This window comes from Canis aureus, chromosome 3 (assembly GCF_053574225.1).
Source record: "Canis aureus isolate CA01 chromosome 3, VMU_Caureus_v.1.0, whole genome shotgun sequence".
Taxonomy (NCBI): Eukaryota; Metazoa; Chordata; class Mammalia; order Carnivora; family Canidae; genus Canis; species Canis aureus.
The window spans coordinates 70,919,378-70,934,942 of NC_135613.1; the positions used below are offsets into that span (position 1 = coordinate 70,919,378).

General features: G+C 48.2%; 1 long non-coding RNA gene across 3 annotated transcripts in view; it reads right to left on the reverse strand.

Moving 5' to 3' along the window:
- The window catches only part of LOC144311295 (uncharacterized), a 144,343-nt gene that overhangs the window by 116,935 nt on the left and 11,843 nt on the right, over window positions 1-15,565 (reverse strand). Inside the window, exons 1-2 of one of the 3 annotated variants that reach the window (XR_013376848.1) lie at window positions 10,479-10,607; window positions 9,927-10,153 (exon numbers count right to left, since the gene is read on the reverse strand). This is a non-coding gene — a long non-coding RNA (uncharacterized LOC144311295). The other 2 variants (XR_013376847.1, XR_013376846.1) reach the window with 2 other exon arrangements.

A 15,565-nucleotide genomic window follows, 5' to 3' on the forward strand; every position in this document is an offset into this window, starting at 1 on the left:
GACACAGCGCCACTTAATAAGACTCACTATCAACCTAGGAAGGGGGATGATGAAGCTGGGGGAGGGAGTGATGAGGAAAGAGGCTGAATGAAGAGAATGAAAACGATGGGACTTTTTTGAAAAACCAGAAAGTCTGTTGTCAGTTTAGATTATAGTCTGAGCAACCAGGGCAGGTCCTTAGGGACTGGAAGCATCTCCCAAGCAGAGCAGGAGCTTCTGTACAGAGGTACTGAGCTCAAAGAAGCCAAATCCTTTCCTAAGAAAAGGGAATAGGTGTGGGCGTAGGGGCAGGGTGGCATTTATCTTGGCTTCCCAGAGCAAGAGAGACTGAGGAAGGGAGCAGTTCCTATGTGACATTCTGGACCTGGATGGCTTCAACTGGACCCAAACTTCTCTCCAACTAACCAGTCATTCCATCAAGGAGCACATCCTTCTCATCTTTATGAAACCGTACACACCAAACAGTTGCTGGCCTCACGCCAGGCAGCCCAAAAAGACTTGTTGATCTGATAGAAAACATGGTTCCTACCCTAGAGATGGTCTTAGCTGCCTTGAAGAGACAGAAATATCGAGTACAAAAGAGACTTAGACACCAGATCATGAGATCTTCTCATTTCACCCACTGGAAAGGTGGATACAAAGATGTGAAAGGCAAACAATGTCATAATTCTAAGGGACTCAGCCAGGCCCCAAATCTGGGGCCAAGTCCTCGCGGCACTGATCCTTCAGCAGTATCTCACTGCCTCTGTGGAATGAGGATGTGTCTGCAAATGAGTTCAGAGGCATCCATTGGTCCATAGTCCATCCATCCATCCCTCCCTCCCTTCTGTGATACAAGGCTGGGTGTGTGCACAGGGTAGTGGGAGGCAGGAGCATAAGAATGTGCATCATACCACATCCTGCCCAGGTCCCTGCTCCCCTGATCCCCAAGAGAGGAAGGTATGCAGACATAAAGAATACGTCCCAGCCCAATATGCTGAGAGTTAGAGTAGGTGCACAGAGCTATACAGCATAACGTAGCGTACAGAGCAGATCACTGGGATGGGGGTGGAGGAATTTGGGAGGACTTAACTAAAAAAAAAAAAAAGGTCCAATTTGAATCTCTTTAATAAAGAATGGGTGGTGGCCAATCACAGGAGGACAGGAAGGTATTCTAGACAGAGAGAGCCCCAAAATGCCCCCACCCCCTGAACTCTGAACCTTTGGCTTCAGAGGTACTATTCTGTTCTGGCTCTTCCCCTGCCCCTCAGAGTACTCCTCGGAGTCTCTCTCAGGGGCAATCTCATAGTCATCCCACAACTGGAAAGTGTCTATCGGATCTGGCAACGACGTGGCTATTGCAACCCAACAACTAGATCCCATCTACATGCCATTTTCCTCTCGTCGCACCACATCTCATGCCTACTTAACACTTATCACCACTGTCATGTCGCGTTTATTTTTGTCACCTGCCCTGCTAGACTTAAGTAAGGTCCTAAAGACAGGAACTGCTTGGCTGTATGCCCAGCACATGGAGTGTGTGTGTGGTGCCCAGCAGGGGTTCAGTCCGTATCGTCCACCGGGAGCATGCATACACAGTGGGAGCAGAAACACATCCTCACAGACCAGGGGGCAAACGGAATAAGAACCAGGACAACAGACATTGATCACTCTTTCAACAAAATGTATGGTGAAAGGGAAGAGAGTGCAGAGAGGAGGAGAGATGCAGGATTTAGAGAGGGCTTAGGAGGGAAATTTTCTCCAACTGTGTTCCCGGAAGTGAGGAGCAGAGGGTCCTTGACTACTCCCCATGGGGCCCAGGGCACATCCTCCCAGACCTCCAAATACCACCTGTTCCAAGATCTCTGTTCCTCTCTCCACCCTAGGGAACCCTCCCCATGACCTGCCTCACCCCATTCCCTGCATAGAATCACCCAAGTCCAAGCCCCTCTGGTGTCAGCCCAGCTGCATAGCCTCTTCCCTGGGGTACGTTCGGCTGCCCCTCTGAGCAGGCGCCCTGGCATGCAGTCCTTCAAATCTCCTTTGAGGGGAGGGGAGGGTTTCTGATCTAAGTCACCAGGAACAAAGCTGAAGGCTCTCAAGAGGCCAGAGGCTCTGCGCCCTGAAAGCTTGGACATCTCAGAACTAGGGGTTACCCCTTCCCCCAACCAGCCCCAGGAGGGGCACTGGCTCCTCCTCCTTCACTATCACAAACTGCTCTGTGAACCCCAGGAGCTGGATCTGCAGCAGCAGCCTGGCTCCTCCCGGCCTGCTCTGCCACACAGGCTGAACTGTCAGCCCCTCCATCCGGCTGCCGCTCCCCTGCGTGACCAGGGCTGCTCGCCAAGACCACACATCCAGCACCTCTTCCCTCCTCCAGCCTGGAAGAAAACAATGGATTCTCGGCTGGAGAGTGTGGGAACCATGGTGATTGGCCATAACCGAGCCACAGAAAAAGAGAGGAACTGGTGAGGACCCACAGAGAAAGAGATCTTACAGCACGGAGCCTCGTCCCTTCTGCCTGGATCCGCAGAACGGCCCCACCAGCAGAAAGTATGACAAATCCCAGCCTGATGCTTTTCTGAAGGCAGAGCCACCACTATGGAAAATTCTGGTGACCTCATGCAAATCGATAGAAGGGTTTAGCAATTTTTTTCTTTCCTCAATGATTTGTTGGAAAACTTGGCTTGTAAATGTTCATAAGGGGATGCTGTTATCTTGGAGGTGAGCGCCGTGAAATGCATTAAAGCATAAACGCCAGAGACCATTCTAGATCAAATTCTCCATCTGATGGAGGGCAAGTTCCTGAGGCTCTCCGCCCCCAGATTTCTCATGCACATAACGAGGGTCATGATAGCATCTCACAGAGCTGTTGAGAGGGTCAGAAACAACATAGGGGAAACACCCCACACTGCGCCTGGCACACGATAGGCATTCGGCACATGGGACTGGATTATCAGGACCGAGTCCAGAGGAGCAGGCCCGGACACCAGCCCAGGGTGTCTCTGCCCCGATCTGGCTGCGTGCTGAGGGGGGCGGTGCTTGCATGTGGCCTGGGGGTCAGGGCCAGGAGCCAGGCCGAGGATGGCAGAGGAGGGAGGGCACGTCCCTCGAGCCCACCCTCCTCCCGCTCACACCACGACGGCAATTGGCTTCTCCTCTTCCCTAACCTGTTTCCATGGTTCCCATCCAGCCTGCCTGTAAAATCTGTCACACTTTTAGCATAATGTGCAGCGAGCACCACAGCAAATAGCTCTGTGTCGGCAGCAGGGGCCAGGCCAGGCCCTCCCTCCTGTTTGACGGGGAGGCTTCTGGCCCTGGGCTGGGGGGGGCTGCGCTGGGCACTGGAAGCACACATCTCCTTTGAGTGCTCCACTCTGTCCAAATTACCTGTGCTCGCCAGGTCCCTCTCGCAGGTGGACCCATTAGCAGCATCGCGTGCACACCTGTCAGCTCTCTAATTACACCCTTCCGTGCAAAGCTGGCTGGGGGAGTTCCCCGCTTTCTGCTGGGGATCTTGCTCCATGCTGTTGTCAGGAAAGGCACGGTGCAACCTGCCTGGTCTGGGGGTAGCTGCTGCCCTTGTTTGGCTGGTTTATTATTTGTCTTCTTGCCTTCGGTTTCACGGTTTTTTGTTTTGTTTTTTTGTTTTTGTTTTTATGAGAAGCTGACTTCTTAAGGAAGACCAAAACCAACGTCAAGTAAAAGAACACAGACAGGAAGCAAGGAAGCGTGACTTTAACACCCTCTTTCATCATTTATTTGCTGAGTTATCATGAGCACGTCCTATAGCCTTCTCTGGGTCTCCAGAATGGGGATGACAATAGCACCTACCCCTACAGAGTTATGACAATCAAGTAAGACCACGTATGAGGAAGTCTTTCTTCACCACAAAGCAATGAATCCGTGTGCATTATTCTTGTGAAACCATGGATTTTGGAGCTGAGTACGCAGTGAACTTGTTGAATGACTCCGGATAAATCACTTAACCTCTCTTGAGTCTCTGTTTCCTTATCTGCAGAACAAGATTAATAATCTATACCCTGTCTTACAGAATCGCCAGCACCAACAAAGATTAAAGACATGAAGTGACTTTGAAAATCATAAAGAACTCCATATCTGCGAGGTGGTGGTGTCCCTGAAAGCAGGCTTGCAAGTGAGAATGGGAGTCACAAGGCTCTGGAGATTTCACCAGCCCCGTGCTTTGGGCACGTACCACGGAGTCTGGGATTGGGTACCGGGAGGCGGGGAACAGGCGAGCCCCAGAGAGGGTCCCAGCAGGCCGTGGTTATAGCATGTTATATCAAAATTTGCAGAGCAGTTGCCACGTTCCAGACATGGTACCACGTGCTTCACGTATCTGATCTCACTTAAGTCCCCTATTTGCCACAAAAGGCAGGACTATCAGAGCTCCCAGCCCATAGATAAGAAACTGAGGCTCACATACCGCACCTAATTAGCGGCAGAGCTGGGACTCTAAACCCAGTTCTACCTGCTACAAAAGCCAAATAATAAGAACAGCTGCTAATAGTCCTGGAGTGCCTGTCATGTGCTAGGCGTGCTCCAATGCTTTGCATGCATTCACCCATTTCCTTCTCACTTGTGATGGAGGTATCTTATTGTCCCCTTTTCACAGATGGGAAAATCCAGGCACAGAGAGCCAGGTAACTGTGACTTTCTCAGGATTTCACAGCTAGTAAGACCACCACACTCTTTACAGCAACCTTGAATCATGGGTATCCCTGATGTGCAAAAAGCCTAGCTGGGGAGGAGCAGAAGCCAAGGATTCTGATTGTTCAGATCCTTCACCCCAAAAGAGAAACAGCTCCTTACTTGGGATCTAACACTAAAGCTGTGCCCTGCCTCTCCCCTGCACAGATGAGGGTATGTGCTTAACAAACATCCATCATCCATGGAAATCATCCTTCTTGGTCATACTACTAACACTACCACCGATTTGCGAGTGATCATTTTGAGTTAACAAAATAACTTTCTTCTTCATTACCTCGTTTTATTTGCAAATGGTGATGTGGACCTGTGGGTGACAGAGCTACAGGCTAACATGGAATTAGCTTAGGTATGGAGGCGGGGGAGGGGGGAGGCATTTAGTGAATTATCTTGTGTTCTGTGTCATGTGATCCCCTGCAACAGCCCCATCGAACTCATGAGAAATCTGGGGTTCAGAGAGATTAACTAAATAACTGGCCCTAAGTCACCTGGCTAGTAAGAGGCAAAAAGCTAAGATTTGATCAGACAAGAGCACATTCCACTAAAGCCTGAGACACACCACGGAAAGCACCTCTGAGAGCTCTTAGGACACTCACCCCAGTAGATGGAGGGGTGATAGCCCCAGGACAAAGCACAAGGATGGGAGCTGGTACCAAATGCCAGGGGAGGCACAGAAATCCTTAGCAGAACATATAATATCACTCAGAGCAGAGAAGCTACAAATCATTGACACCCTCTCTAGGGTAGCATCCCCTCCACTAATGTATGTGTACATGTGCACATACAGCACACACACGTGCACACCCCTGCTTCCCCGCAGCCCAGACAGAGAGCATACACCCCATATGACTCCAAGGGCCCAGGACCTGCTAGCGCCCTCACTGGGATGTTGCCACCAGAAGCATCGATCACTGGCTCAGCCCTCATCCTCCCTGACAGCAGGGCAACACTCTCCACTCACCTCCAACAGGCCTGTCTCTCTCAATGGACTCTGCAGGACAGATACAGAAAGTGAAGTCCAGAGCAAGGTCTGTCCTGCACCAGGATTCCTACTTTCTAAAGAAAACATTTTTTTAATGCAAAAAAGAGGGCCATGGAAAGCACTGCCCAGAAGAAAAAGCACTCCCTTCCTAGGCCAGCAGTTGCCCTGCCCTGTTCCGCCTATCATCAGGGATGCACCCAGCCCCATTACTGGCCGGCAGCATAAACTAGAGCTGTGCATTTGGAATCTGGGGAGCTGGATTCAAGTCTTGACTTTGCTGTGTGTCCTTGAGCAGTTTACCTCTCCTCTCTGAGCTTCTTTTCACTTCTCTGCAAAATCAAGAGGTTGGCCTATAAGCGGGCTTGGGCTATACGAGTCTGTACTCACAGTCTCCACCAGAACAGTGCATTTCCCGCTGCCCTGAGTGGAGTGCGACGGAGCAGTCAGTGATGACTAGAAAAGTCTAGCCCTTCCCTGGAAGCTGGAGATCTGAGGTCTTAGGAACCCCATAACTCCTATCTCCCAGCTCAGGTAAGGGTGTCAGCTAGCTGCCATCCTGACTCATGATAAATCCTGCTCCTGGCAGAGTGTCTGGCTCAGAAAGGGTGTTCTGATAAGGGTTGCTAAATAGAGGGATGAGTAAATGAATAAGCATCTTTGGCTTTCTGCCCCCTACCCTCCATTATCTTCTGGTCTACCCCAAGGTGACTACCTCCCAGAGTTCACTTCAGGACCCCCCTGGCCCTATGACCTGCACCCGGTTGATCGTTTGCCCACAGTGCTGTGGCCCTCGCCTTGTCCATGCCCTGATGGATAACTGCCCTCCATGCAATGAGTAACCCTTTATCTGACAGGTAATTAGCTATGGAGAAAGCCAATTAAAACAGAGCCCATATTAATAAGAGGGTCCGGATGTGTATTTGACTGCAGATGCACAATGAATTACTTTAATTTGCAAAGAAAAGTCTCCTGGCCTGGAGAGCTTGTTTTGCTACCAGAGAAACGGATCCCTCTAAAAGATGAGCCCCTACACGGCAAAGATGCTCAGTGGGCGAGAGAAGCTCAGGATGCAAGTGTCCGATCCTCTGCTTTAATGGACGTATTAGTTCAACATCTGTCCAGCGGCCTGGGTGTCAGCATCCTTTCTCCTGTGACACCTGTGGCAGCGACAGGGCAGCTGCCCAAGCAGCCTCTGCACCAATCGTAGAAAGAGGGGCCCCTGGCTGCCATCAATACCTATTTATTTCTGTGGGCAGCAGCCTAAGGAGAGGAAGTAAGCCCCAAGACTATGTCACCTGGAGATCAGGAGATGCCTGGGGATTAAATTCTGTGCCTTGTGCTGAAAGTATACCCCCTTGGCTGGACAGTCCAGGGTGTCTGAAGGCTCAGCTAAGAAGCCACCTCCTCTGGAAAGCTTCCCTTTAGCTGCCTAAAGCCTTGGTAAGGCACCCAAAGCACTTTTCCAATTTATTAAGTACCCAGAGGCAGCCAGAGGTGAGACTCATGCCAAAATATCTGGATTCAGATCCCTGTTCCGTATAACTTTGGGCAAGTTGCATAACCTCTCAGTGCCTGCCCGTTCTCATCTATAAAATGGGCTGACAGCGGCCTCCTCACATAGTTGCTGTGAAAATGAAAATCAGCACTGGCACGGGCAAGTGCATGTCATCACCATCACCCTTGTTTCCTGCTTCTTTATCAATATTCCTTTGGGCACGTGCCAGTTCAGAGAACACCGAAGCCGTGCACATCCCTGTCGTCGCTGCATACACACTTGGTGACAAAGGAGGGTCTGGGGCGACGCGCTTCCTCCACGCCGAACTCCAGACTGGCTTTTGGAAGCTCACACCCCGAAGGACAGAATGACCTGTCCCTTAGCATGACTCTCCCTCCCTGCCTCCCTTCCTGGGACGGCGGCTCCTTCCCTCCCACGCAGGTTATATTTGGTGCAATAAAGCAAAGCCAGGATGAGAATGAGAGAGAATAAACAGCTGAGCGAATCGGGCTAGGAGATCCCAGCCTCCCTGGGGTGCTGGGGTCTCTGGGGAGGGAGGCAGTCGCATCAGCCCCTCAGGTGGGGAACCGGGAGGTGCTGGAGACAATAAATGCCGATTACCCCCGGGGCTGGTGGTTACAGCGCCACGGGAACCCACCCCCTGAAGCGCCTGATTGCTTAAGCATCTCTTTGCAAAATGTTTATTTTATTTATTTTTTTTCCCATGAATGTTTAATCAGGTGCCTTGACGAGGCGCACAGCAGCCCTCTCCAGAGAGCACCCGGAGGTGGCGTGATCAGTGCTGTTTTTCACGGAGGGTGGCGGAGCGGGGCCACCGCCCTGGGCCCTCTGCCTCACGTCCCCCGTCTGTCACACCTGCAGGGCACGCCCCTCCCAGGCCACACCCAGCCCAGGGCATCCAGCTCCCCGGCTGGCAGCAGAGTCGGGTGCGGCCACAGTGACCCATGCACCCCAATTGGTAGTGATCGGGGTCCCCGTGCCCCCCAGGCTGCGGCCTGCAGAATCTGACCTCCCGGCTCATTCATCCTCCTTCCCGGCCTCCCTTCAGTTCCTTCTTCACAGGCCTCCGACCTCTCCTCCCCGACCCCACTTCTAGCAGAATGTGCTCTCCAGGTGACTCGCCCTTTGGATGGCCTTCACCCCAGAGGGTGGCATGTGTCATCCGGGGATGCTAGGCTGTAGGGGGCAGCCAACTCTCCCCCTCCCGCCTCGGTTCCCCACTGGCTCTGAGCCCTGCTTCTGGAGGCTCCTGGATTCCTCCCCCTTCCTTATCCCCGGCCTCCTGGGATTATGGGGAAAGCCATTACCTCAGGATTAAGCTTCAGCTTGATTCTCGTCAAAGACTCTGGTCACCGAGTATTTGCTTAACACCAGACCTTTCAGGCCCCATCAAATTTAACAAGGCCTGACAGATTTGGGATTAAACAGAGAAACCCAGACAAATCCATACTTTCATAGGAGCCCCCAGTGACCGCAGCAGGACCAGCAGGATGCTCGAAAACGGATACCCTCAAGTGGGGGTGACAGCGGCAGGGGTCCTGCCCAGCCAGGCACCGCTCACTCTGCTCAGCCACCCTCACAGACCTGGCCGCAGCCCTGACTCAGGACAGGGAACGCCGAGGGGGACAGCTTGAAGGATGGAACAACAGGGACAGAAGGGAGGACCTCGCTCCTCTGAGTTCCTGCTCAGCCTGTCCCCACCTGGGCCCTGCACCTGCTCAGAGCCACTCAGGTCTCCGAGGCCTCCCTCTGGGCCTCGATGGCTGTCCCCACCCCCCATGCCTCCAGCTGCACCTGCCCACGGGCCCCCTCCCACCCGAATCTGGAGTCTCAGTCAAGCCAGCCGCAGACGGGCGCCGCCCCCAGCCCCCCGCGCAGACCCAGCACAACCCTGCCCGTTGATTCCAAAGCTCATTTTGTCACACACGTAATTGGACAGACAGCATGATGATGCGGAAGAGCGCAGGGGCCACGGAGCGTTTCCAAATCCAACGGCCCGGTCGTGGGGCTCTGGGAACGCTGTAGAGCCTCAGTTTCTTGGTCGCTAACCCGGGAGCCGACAGGTGCTCCCTTCCTCGGGGAGCGGTCGGGCACAGGGGCTGCGTCCGAGCAGTAGATGCCACTCTCCCCGGGGAAAGTCGTGCAAAGGACATCCTCCTGCCTTCTTTTCTTCTCTCTTGCCTATTTGGTTATGCAAGTGGACTAATTAAAAAATAATAACAAAACGCCTCTGCCTCTTGCTTCCTCATTAGTGCTCCTACGAGAAGCAAGCACAGCGCACCTTTCCCCCTCCTGTGTTCTAAAAGGTGCAGAGTTGGATGAAAATTATACACCCCCCGACACCAGAGAAGTAGCGGTTGTTGCATTTCTTTGAGGCCTGTTGCCTGATTTCTCTCAGGCTCTCTGCCCAGTTCCTTTTGGCCCTGCCTGACTGCTAATTTGCCCGCCTCCAAGCGCCTGGCTTAGGCTCAAACTTCATCTTTAGAAGCAAGGGGGAGACGAGGGGGTGGCGGCGGGCTTACGGAGGCTTCACTTTAACTTTTATTATAGATACAAAGAAAAACAATGGCTTGTGTTTACTGAAAATTAATTTTTTGGAAATTACTTTGTCATTTGTTTTACTCTTCTTAATTAAAATTTACTCGGTGAAGAGAACACCCCATAAATTAACTCAAATGCAACAGCAAATTAATTAGCATTTAGTTACTAGACATTACTCACAGGCCGGACAAATTGTTTTCAGGCTGTCGTCTGCATTTGGCATCCGGGGCGCAGGCAGGGCTGGCAGGGCGCCGTCAGCTGTTTTCGCCGGTGCTCTCTGGGCTTTGCTGGGATCCCTCTGTCACCTGCCCTTCCAGGTGCTCTGGTCACTGTGGGAGCAAGGTCCCTCTGAGCACAGGTCTGGGCAAGCCCTTTACATCTTCATCTGGGGAACACTCATTCCCTCCCTGGAAACAATGGGGAAGAAAGGTGGCATCAGGAAAGCGAGACTGTGTTGCAACAGTCTTGCCCGGATGCTGGAGGATGACAGGGTGACCTCAGGGAGGCCCCTTTTGGCTACAGAGATCCTCGATTCTATGACATGCAGCCTGATGAAACCACTGCCCAGTCCTCTCTATCCTTAAGCTGTATGAGGATTCCTTCATTCCTTCCTCAGGCCCACATGTTGGACCTAAGGAAAAACTCCCCGAAGGAAAGACCTGGAAGGCACAGGGGAAGTTCATACAAGAAACAAGCTAGAATGACTGGTTTCTGCTGACAAACCATTCTTACTTTTTGCAAAAGAGGATGAGAGGCTTAGAACAAGGTGGTGAAGGACCCACGCAAGCTGCCTGGGTTGGAATCCAGCTCAGCTTGCTGCTGTGTGACCTTGGGCAAGTTAGTTAATCTCTTTCAACTTTGGTTTCCTTGGATCCTAATAATCTCTATCTTTGAGGGCCGCTGGGAAGAATAAACAAGAGAGAATATATAAAGCCTAAAAATGGGGCCTGGCACACAGCAAAGACTTGGGCAGCACCAGCAGTTCTGTGAGGGTGGCTGCGTGTGCAGCCCCTAGGACCAGATGTGTGGGCTTGGAACCCAACCAGGCTGCTTACCAAGAAACCAAATGTATCCGTGCCTCAATTTCCACATCTGCATGATGGCGATGACAGGAGACTCTTGTTTTAAAGAATAAACCATTTAATACTTGAAAGTGCTTAGAATAGCACAATAGTGTCTAGCATATAATACATGATCAATAAATGGTTGCTGATATTTCATCAATACCCTTTTTAACATTGCGACCAGGTCAGGGGCATGGAGCCATGAGCTCATAAGGGGGTCAGTTCCCCCACAGTCGTCTGAGGGAAGCCAAGCAGCCAGTGCAGAGGCGGGCTCTTCCTGAGAGAGACTTATCTCTACACTGCACCAGGCCCTGCAAATGAACAAACGAGTCAGCCCAGCCGGGCCAGCCGACAGTAGAAACACCACTAATGCAGCCTGATTCCCTCCTATCTATGCAGAGTGGCAGCCCCATAAATAGTCCCCCTTGCTGACAAACAGGAGGGAGGGCCAGAAGTGGGCACTCGCTGATAAACAATGATGTATGGCAGGCTTCTGCAGCAAAGCCACTGTGCTCCTGCGGATTGGGGCTCTCCAGGGGAGGAAGGTGGATGTGGGAGTGACCCGCAGCTGCGATCAGAAGAAGGGTCATTACAAGGAGGCCTCTGACCCCCCGTGTCCTCTCCTTCCCCTACCATGGCCTTGTCATCCCCCGCGAGAGGAGCCCCGCAAAGGTGGTCTACTGGCAGTTCCAACAGCCAGACACCAGGGACAGGGGCAGGGCAGCCAGGGGAACAGCGGGCAGGTTGTTCAGCGGCCCCTCCTCGGTGGCCAAAACACTGCTAGGACAGAGCTCTCTGGAGAAGCAGCTTTGCTGGGCACTGTGTTAAGAACACGTACCCTGAGCCAGCTGAGCCGGTTCAAATCCCAGTCCCACCCACTAGCCTCCTACATAGCCCAGAGCAAGTTAGTAAATCTTCGTTGCCTCAGTTTCCCCAGATGTAAAATAGAGATCATTAGAGTACCAAGTCACAGGACTGTGAGAATTACAGGAATCAACACATATTCAGTGCTTACTTAGCCCAACACTTGGAACAGAAGCAGCACAGCGTATCTGCTACTATTAAATAATTTCTTCCATAGAACATGTGCCATCCTCTCACCTAGCACATTTTTATGGAGCACTTATTATGTGGAGGACATTGTATTTGGTGCTGGGAGTAGGAGAACAAGTGAGAAATATAGCCCTGGCACCCCAGCAAGAGTTGTCTGTTACAAAGTGAGGTGCATCTGGCATTTTCTTGTAAATGGTGGTGTTTCATCAAATCTCACGTTGTCTGTCACTTATTTCACTCGATGAACACTTATGGAGCACCTACGCTGTGCCAGATACTGTGAGAGGCACCGGGGACATATGCGGCCACCCAGAAATAGCCCCCACCTTCGGAGCAGTTTAACAATAATCACAATAAGGCAGTCTGTGGCTGATGCTACGCAGCATCCATCACCCACTTTCTTCCTGCTCGAGCCTCAGCATGATCCATACCATCCCTCTGGCAAACTCCAGAGCCTGATTGGTTGGAGGACCCCTGCCTCTGATTGTTTGAGGAATGGGTGAATGAATCAACTCCTATAGAATGAGATGTAAGAGGAAGGTGCTGAAGGTCTGGGGAAAAGCTTCCTTTCCCTCTCCCACCAACAGTGTCAAGATTCCTTTTTATCCACGTTCTCGCCAATGCTTGCTGCTTCTTGTGGTTTTGATTTTAGCCATTGTGACAGGTGTGAGGTGATATCTCATTGTAGTTTTGATTTGCATTTCCCTGATGGTAAGGGATGATGAGCATCTTTTCATGTGTCTATTGGCCATCTGTATGTCTTTGTTGGAAAAATGTCTATTCGGGTCTTCGGGCCATTTTTTAATTGGATTTTTTGGAGTGTTGGGTTGTATAGTTCTTTATATATTTTAGATATTAACCTCTATTGGATACATCATTTGCAAATACCCTCCTCCGTTCAGCAGATTGCCTTGTCGTTTATTGATGGCTTCCTATGGCTGTGCAAAACATTTTATTTTGGTGTGGTCTCAATAGTTTACGTTTTGCTTTTGTTTCCCTTACCTGAGGAGAAATATCCAGAAAAATGTTAAGGCTTGTGTCAAAGAGATAACTGCCTACGTTTTCTTCTAGGAGTTATATAGTTTCGGGTGTCACATGTAGGTCTTTGATCCACTTCATTTTTTTTTTTTTTGGATGATGTGAGAAAGTGGTCCAGTTTCATCCTTCTGAATATAGCTGTCCAGTTTTCCCAACACCATTTGTTGAAGAAATTGTCTCCATTGTGTATACTTGCCTCTTTTGTCATAGACTAGTTTATCATATAGTTGTGGGTTTGCTTCTACACTATCCTGTTCTATTGATCTACGTATCTATTTTTGTGCATGTACCATACTGTTTTGATTACTACAGCCTTGTAGTACATCTTGAAATCTGGGATTATGATACCTCCAGCTCTGTTCTTATTCTCAAGATTCTTTTGGCTATTCTGAGTCTTTTTGCGGTTCCACACAAATTTTAGGATTATTTATTCTAGTTCTATGAAAAATGTTGGTATTCTGATAGGGATTGCACTGAATTTGTAGATTGCAAATTGTAATATGGACATTTTAACAGTATTACTTTTTCCACTCCATGAGCATTGGCTACCTTTTGTTTGTGTCATCTTCAATTAATTCCATAGTGTTTTACAGTTTTCAAAGTACAGATCTTTTACCTCCTTAAGTTTATTCCGAGGTATTTTATCCTTTTTGATACAATTGTAAATGGAATTGTTTTCCTAATTTTCCTTTCTCCTACTTCATTATTTGTGTATAGAAATGCAACCTATTTCTGCACACTAATTTTGTATCGTGCAACATTACTGAACGCGTTTATTACTTCCAATAGTTTTTTGGTGGAGTCTTTAGTGTTTTCTATGGGTAATATTATATCATCTGTAAATAATGACAGTTTTACTCTTTACCACTTTGGATGACTTTTCTTTTTCTTGTCTGATTGCTGTGGCTAGGACTTCCAGTACTGTGTTGAAAAAAAGTGGCAACAGCAGGCATTCTTGTCTTGGTTTTGATCTTAAAGGCAAAGCCCTCAGGTTTTTACCATTGAGTATGATGTTAGCTGTGGGTTTTTCCAAATGTACTCTTTATTATGTTAAGGTATGTCCCTTCTAAATCACTTTGTTGAAAGTTTTTTATCATGAACTGCTGTTAAATTTTGTCAAATGCTTTTTCTCCATCTACTGAAATAATCGTATGGTTTTTATCCCTTCTCCTCTTAATGTGGTGTATTACATTGATTGATTTGTGAATATTGAATCATCCTTGCATATGCAGAATAAATCCCACTTGATCTTGGTGAATGATCCTTTTAATGTATTATTAAATGCGGTTTGTTAATATTTTGTTGAGGATTTTTACATCTATGTTCATAAGAGATATTGGCCTGTAGTTTTTTCTTCTTTGAAGTCTCTGTCTGGTTTTGGTATCAGGGTAAAGCTGGCCTCACAGAATGTATTTGGAAGCTCCCCTTCCTCTTCTGTTTTTTTTGGAATAGTTTGAGAGGAATAGTTATTAACTGTTTTTTAAATGTTTGGTAGAATTCACCTGTGACTCCATCTGGTCTTGGACTTTAGTTTGTAGGCAGTTTTTTTATTATCATTACTACTGATTCAATTTTCTTTATAGAAATTGGTCCGTTCAGATTTTCTATTTATTCTTGATTCGGTTTTGAAAGATCGTATGTTTAAGTTGTCCAATTTGCCGGGATATAATTTTTCATAGTATTCTCTTATAATCCCCTGTATTTCTATAGTGTCAATTTCTGATTTTATTTATTTGGATCCTCTCCCTTTTCTTGATGAATCAAGCTAAAAGTTTATCAATTTTGTTTACCTTTTCAAAGCATCAGCTCTTGGTTTCATTGATCTGTTCTATTTTTGTTTTTACTTTTTTTAAATTTCTACTCTGATCTTTATTAGTTACTTCCTTTTACTAATTTTGGGCTTTGTTCTTTTTCCATTCCTTTAGCTTTAAGGTTAGAATGTTTGAGACTTTTCCTGTTTCTATATTGCTATAGGTCTATATTGCTCTATAGATCTATATTGGTCTATATTGCTATAAATTTCTCAAATAGAACTGCTTTCATTGGGTCCTAGAGGTTTTGTACCGCTGTGTTTTCACTTTCATTTGTATCCACAGTTTTTTTTTTCTTTTAACTTCCTCTCCGTTTGCTTCATTGACTCATTGGTTATTTAGTAACATGTTATTTAGCATCCACATGTTTGTGGATTTTTTTTTTAATTGTTTTTCTTTTCTTTCAGTTTTTTTTTTTTTTTCTAAGTGCTTTCTAGTTTCATACCATTTGGTCAGAAAAGATGCATGATATTATTTCAATCTTCTTAAATTTATTTAGATTTGTTTTGTGGCCTAACGTGTGGTCTATCTTAGAGAATATTCCATATACACTTGAAAAGAATGTGGTTTGGGTTGTTTTGGGTTAGAATGTTCTGTATATATCTGTTAAGTCTTTCTGGTCTAATATGTTGTTCAAAGATATTGTATTCTTCATTGATTCTCTGTCTGGATGATTTTCCATTAATATCAATGGTTCAAATCCCCTACTATTTCTCTCTTTACATTTGTTAATATTTGTTTTATGTATTTAGGTGCTCCAGTGTTGGGTGCATAGATATTTATGATTGTTTTTCCCTCTTGTTGGATTGATCCCTTTATCATTCTGTAATGTCTCTTACTATAGTCTTTGTTT